The sequence below is a fragment of the Pseudorca crassidens genome, chromosome 15 (assembly GCF_039906515.1).
Source record: "Pseudorca crassidens isolate mPseCra1 chromosome 15, mPseCra1.hap1, whole genome shotgun sequence".
Classification (NCBI taxonomy): Eukaryota; Metazoa; Chordata; class Mammalia; order Artiodactyla; family Delphinidae; genus Pseudorca; species Pseudorca crassidens.
Window position 1 is genome coordinate 15934929 of NC_090310.1, and position 6284 is coordinate 15941212.

Sequence of the window (6284 nt, forward strand, 5' to 3'; positions counted from 1 at the left end):
AAACAAAAACAACAACAGCAAAACCACACCCCAAAACCCTCCAAACCAATAAATTTTGTATGATGAAAGAGTATTTCTGGGAATGAAAAAGAAAAAACTCTGCCTTTCAATGCCTAGAGGTCTGTGCTAGTTTTTGTTGTTGGTGGTGGTGTTTTGCGGTACGCGGGCCTCTCACTGTTGTGGCCTCTCCCGTTGCGGAGCACAGGCTCCAGACGCGCAGGCTCAGCGGCCATGGCTCACGGGCCCAGCCGCTCCGCGGCATGTGGGATCTTCCCGGACCAGGGCACGAACCCGTGTCCCCTACATTGGCAGGCGGACTCTCAGCCACCGCGCCACCAGGGAAGCCCAGTCTGTGAAGTTTTGAAGATAAAGCTTTTATTTTAGGCACAGTGCTAAAATTGATTTCATAGGAAGGTTTAACTACAAATTGTTTCATTAATTATGTAAGTCTAATTCAAGTTTTCTTTTTTTTTTTATATGTATTTATTTATTTAGGCTGCGCCGGACCTTAGTTGCGGCATGCAAACTCTTAGTTGCAGCATGCATGTGGGATCTAGTTCCCTGACGAGGGATCGAACCCAGGCCCCCTGCAATGGGAGCACAGAGTCTTACCCACTGGATCACCAGGGCAGTCCCCAAGTTTTCTATTCTTGAGTGAGCTTTGGTAGTTTATTATTTTTAAGGAATGTTTCCATTTCATCTATGTGGTTGAATTTACTGGCACAAAGTCATGTATGGAATTGCTTTCTTTCTTTCTTTTTCTTTTCTCTTTTTTTGCTGTGCCTCTTGTGGGATCTTAGTTACCTGACCAGAGATTGAACCCAGGCCCTCGGCAGTGAGAGTGTAAAGTCCTAACCACCGGACCACCAGGGAATTCCCTGGAATTGCTTTCTTAATTTCATTTTTGAATTGTTCGTTGCACTTTGCATAAGTCATTCTACTACCTTCTGATCTCCATTGTTTCAGATGCAAAGTCGGCGTATATCAGTATTGATGCTTCCCTACACATGATGAGTCTTTTGTATTTGCTGCTTTTATGATTTTTCTTGTTGTCTTCCAGCAGTTTGGCTATAATGTGTCTGACCATGAATCTTTTTGTATGTATCCTACATGGTATTCATTGAGTTTCTCAGATGTGTAGATTATTTTTTCACCACATTTGGGAAGTTTTTGGCTATCGTGTCTTTTTTTTCCCTTTTCCCTGGTAAAGTACTTAATGTTACTAGTTTCTATGAAGATATATTCCATGAGCAAAGTGATTAAGATTTTGGTTTCTTAGTCAGATAGTCCTGGGTTTGAATTCCAGCTTTGCTACTTATTAGTGGAAGATAAGTCACTTCATTGCTTTGTGTCTAGGTTTTTGTTTACCGGTTTATTATACAGAATACTATAGAGGATATAGATGAACACCCAGATGAAGAAGTACATAGGGCAGGGTCTGGAAGGGTCCTGAGCACAGGAGATTCTGTCCCCGTGAAACTGGATGTGCCACCCTCCCAGTATGTAGATATGTTCACCAACTGGGAATCTCTGCCATTGTTTCTTCAAATATTTTTTTCTTCCCTTTTCTCTTTTTCCTTTCCTGTTGGGACTCCTACTGCGCTTATGTTGGGACACCTGTTGTTCCACAGATAACTGAGCAAAGACTTATTTTTTAAAAAATATATTTATTGGGCTTCCCTGGTGGTGCAGTGGTTGGGAGTCTGCCTGTGGATACAGGGGGCACGGGTTCGTGCCCCGGTCCGGGGGGAATCCCACGTGCCGCAGAGCGGCTGGGCCTGTGGGCCATGGCCGCTGGGCCTGCGCATCCAGAGCCTGTGCTCCATTGTGGGAGAGGCCACAGCAGTGAGAGGCTCACGTGCCACACACACACACACACACACACACACACACACACACACACACACACACACTATATATATATATATATATATATAATTTATTTATTTTGTCTGCTCCAGATCTTCATTGTGGTGCACAGGATCTTTAGTTGCGGCATGCGGACTTCTTAGTTGTGGCATGCAGGTGGGATCTAGTTCCCCGACCAGGGATAAAACCAGGGCCCCCTGCATTGGGAACACAGAGTCCTACGCACTGGACCACCAGGGAAGTCCCACGACTCATTTTTATTTGCCTTTTCCCTCTATGTTCTTCAGATTGAATAGTTTCTACTGACCCATCTTCAAGTTCACTGATTCTATCATCTGTCATCTTAAATCTGTTGCTGAGTCCCTTTAGTGAATATTTCACTTCAGTTATTATTGTTACTCTCAACTCCAGAATTCCTTTTTTTTTTTTTAAATGATGGGCGTATGGTTTATTGAGCTGCACCTTAGTACAGGCGCTGGGTCTTGCCCGTGGTGCTCTTAATGTACAAAGCCCGGCTGTTCTGCCAAGTTTTCTTGAGCAATGACACCAGGAAGTTGACAGCTGATTGTATGTTGTACACAAGCTCATCATCTTTCACCTTCATGTGGCCAACAGCCATGGCCAGACACAGTACCTTCTTTATCTGGAACTTGATCATGGACTTCACTTCATCAACTTTGGCCACCATGTTCTCATTGTGGGTCAGTTAGGAAGGGAACTTGCCAGACTTATTCAGGCCTGTGCCCAGGATTCATGGGATCCGCTTGATCAGACTCTGAAGCCAGAAACGCATCATACTTTTTGGCCAGCTTCTTGACAAGTTTCTTATTCTTGTTGAGTTTCTTCGGCACCTTGATGTCCATTTCCAGAAGTTTTTCATCATTCCAACAGACACTCTGTACCCTAACTAAAAAACTCCCCATTCCTCTCTCCCTCCAGTCCCTGATAATCTCTATTTTTTCTGTTTCTATGAATTTGCCTATTCTAGGTACCTCATATAAGTGGAATCATACAATATTTGTCCTTTTGTGTCCAGTTTATTTCACTTAACATACTATTTTGAAGGTTCATCCATGTTGTAGCGTGTATCAGAACTTTTCTGTAAAAAAAAAATACATGATTTCCACCCCCTTATCAAGATGATCTATTTTTGATTCATTGTTGTTACACTTTTCTTTGAATCTTTGTTTTGCTGTCACACTTCTTTGTTTAGTTCTTTGAACATATTTATAATAGCTACTTCAAAGCCTTGGTCTATTAAATACAACATCTGGGGGCATTCAGAGACAACATCTACTGATTACTTTTTTCCCCTGACTTTAGACTGGATTCTGATGCCCCCTAAAGGTTATTGCTGTCATGGTATGTTTGTTTGTTTAATAATTGGCCTCGGCAAAATCTGTGAAATCTGCCTCCTTCATGGTGTGTGGTCACTGACCTTTCTACCCTGTTTTTATTTTTTTAATTAATTAATTAATTAAATTTATTTTTGGCTGTGTTGGGTCTTCATTGTGGCACGCGGGCTTTTCATTGCAGTGGCTTCTCTTGTTGCAGAGCACAGGCTCTAGGCATGTGGGCTTCAGTAGTTGTGGCACATGGGCTTAGTTGCTCCACAGCATGTGGGATCTTCCTGGACCAGGGCTCAAACCTGTGTCCCCTGCACTGGCAGGCGGATTCTTAGCCACTGCGCCACCAGGGAAGTCCCTACCATGTTTTAAAAAATCCTTTTTTTTAAAAAAAATTTTAAAGTTTGGGTTCCTAGGTAGACCTCTGTGTCAGTGTAGCTTAATGGTCAGCCAATTATTGGATGGAGGTTGTACTCAGTTACTTTGCGTCAGTGAGAATTCTGCCTCTGCCAATGGATCTGTGTGTGGGTAGGAGAGCACAAAGTTCCCGTTGTTTTCAAGTTGGCCCGAGCCTTACTTTCCACTGAGCCCTTCTGAGTCTTCTCTGTACATGGAGCCCCAGGGTTAGCCAAGCGTGTAAGGGTGGAGCGGGCCCTCTGCCCTCTGCGGCAATGCACACAGCCTCAGCTAGGAGCATGCTTGCCTCGTCCACAGCCACAGCGTCAGGCTCTTCACTTGCACGCCACACAGTTAGCTACTTATATCAGCAACGTCGCTTGGCATGGACATCGTCTGGGTCTCTAAATCCAACGAGTCCCCTTCAGCAGTGAAGCCGCTGGTCCTCAAGACCTGCCCCACCTTGGCAGAACCTATCAAGCTGGGAAGGGGGCACGATGGAGCAACCCCAAGCAAGAACACCACAGACTCTCACTGTTCTAACTCAGAGTTGAACAGTTTTCAACCCAATTTGCTTCTTGGATTGGGGTATGCCTTTGGTCGATCTCAGAGCCCTGAAGTAGCTGTTTTGTCTAGTTTGCCCAGATTTACAGTTACTTTTGGAGAGAGGATTTGCTGACCTCCTCACTCAACCATAGGTGGAAATCTCCTCCTCCTTATTTTGGGGCAGGGGTAGCTGTGCCACACAGCATGCGGGATCTTAGTTCCCTGAACGAACCCGTGCCCCCTGCAGTAGAAGCGCGGAGTCCTAACCACTGGACCACCGGGAATTCCCGGAAATCTCCTCCTTTAAATATTTTGAACTTTGTTGTGGTAAACAGTTATGTTACTTGGCCAAGCAGTTCCGGGGAGTCTTAATGCCTTGGAAACAGTTTGATTCTTTCAAGACTTGCTTTTACAATTTGTTAGGACCAGAATAGCGTTTAGTCTAGGGTTAATTTGGCCCCCATGCTGAGGCAATGCCCTTCTGAATCCTCTACCAGATGCCCATGTGTTTGGAGGTCTTTTCACTCTCCCCAGTGGGACCAGCAGCTACTCCCACTCCGCATGAGCCCTGGGGATTTTCTCCCCTGCTCAGTACTCAGCTGAAGTCTCATGGCAACCCTCTGCCAGGGTCCAGAGTTCCCTCTTGGTACAGTTCCCTCCTCCATTACTCTGCCCTGTGAATTCTGATGGCCATGGCCTCCGCAAATTCTCAATGTCTCCTCCTCAACTCAGGGAGACTGCTGGAGTCTATTTGGGTTCTCTCTTCCTGTGCTTTCTGGGAATTCTCTCCCAGAGAAGAATAAACTAGGGCACAGAGCTCACCATCCTGCACTGCCTGTTGTCCAGTGTCTGAAAATCCTAGATTTTGGGTGGCTTTTTACTTGTTTAAGATAGGTAGGTATATCCAGTCCCCACTACTCCATTGTGGTCAGAGCCCCAGTCAGGCTCTCTTACTACACCATGCTGCACCCCAGCCCAGCCCCAGCTTATGCCCCAGTATCAGTGGCAGAAGAGGCAGTAAACAGCAGCTTCTGGTTTTCTACAAATGTCTCCAAAGTTCTCCATGGAAGTCAGCAGGAGGGCCCATTCTCTGTGTTCATGAGCACCCATGCAATGTGGGTGAGAGGCAGGCACAGGGGAGCAGGGTGGTGGAAGGACCCAGGCCTTGAATGTCATGACCATGGGCTTTTTACTGAATTCAGGTAAGGCCGCTCATTGCTCAAGAGTCCAATACTTAGAGACAAGTGTTGCGTAAAAGGAAAGATAGCTTTATTGAGGAAGCCAACAATCCTGGGGAGAAGGTGGACTCATGTCCCAAAGAACCACTCCCCATTCCCCAAGTTTTGCTTGGAGATTATATAGGGAAATGAGGAAGGGGCTACATGCTGAGGAGAGGGTTGCAGGTGCATGATCAGTTCGTGGACATTTTTCTGATTTGTTGATGGTGAGGTAACCAGGAGTCAACATCATCAACCTTCTGCTTCCAACCTGTCTGGGGTCAAAGTTCTTGGGGCAACATACAATTAACTTCTTCCACCTGGTATCTGCAAAAGAGCTCAAAATATTATCTATAGCCCTTGAGGAGGAACTAATGGTCCTTGACTTTGTTTAATGCCTAAACTATTATTATTTTGTCTTGCTTGACTATTTTTCTTTGTTTCTGCATTTTCTCATTTCTCTAAGTTTATTCTTTGGAGCTTGGGGAAGGCCAGAAGGCTAAAGTTTTTCTATGGGAAAAAGGCAGGCACAGGATGGGCAAGGGGCAGGGAGCTGTCCTGGGAAGACCCCATAGGGTCCTGCTCAGTTACAGGCTCCCTGCGGTCCTTCTGCCACCAACTATTCTGGGATTCATGAGGAGGCAGGACATGTAACATCTACCTGAAACCCACAGGAGGTTTGTCTTCTGGGGAGCAGACTTTGCTCTGAAGTTGTCTTGGTGATAATAATAATAGCCTACATTCATTAAGTACTAATAATGTGCATTTAGGCACTAGGCTTAATTGTACATACATTAGTCCTCATGATAACACGGGGGCAGGGTGTACTATTGCTCTTCAGGTGTGCAGACCTATCAGTAGCAGGAATGTGGGCCCTTCTGGAGTTTCCTGAAGGAGTAGCCAGAGTGCC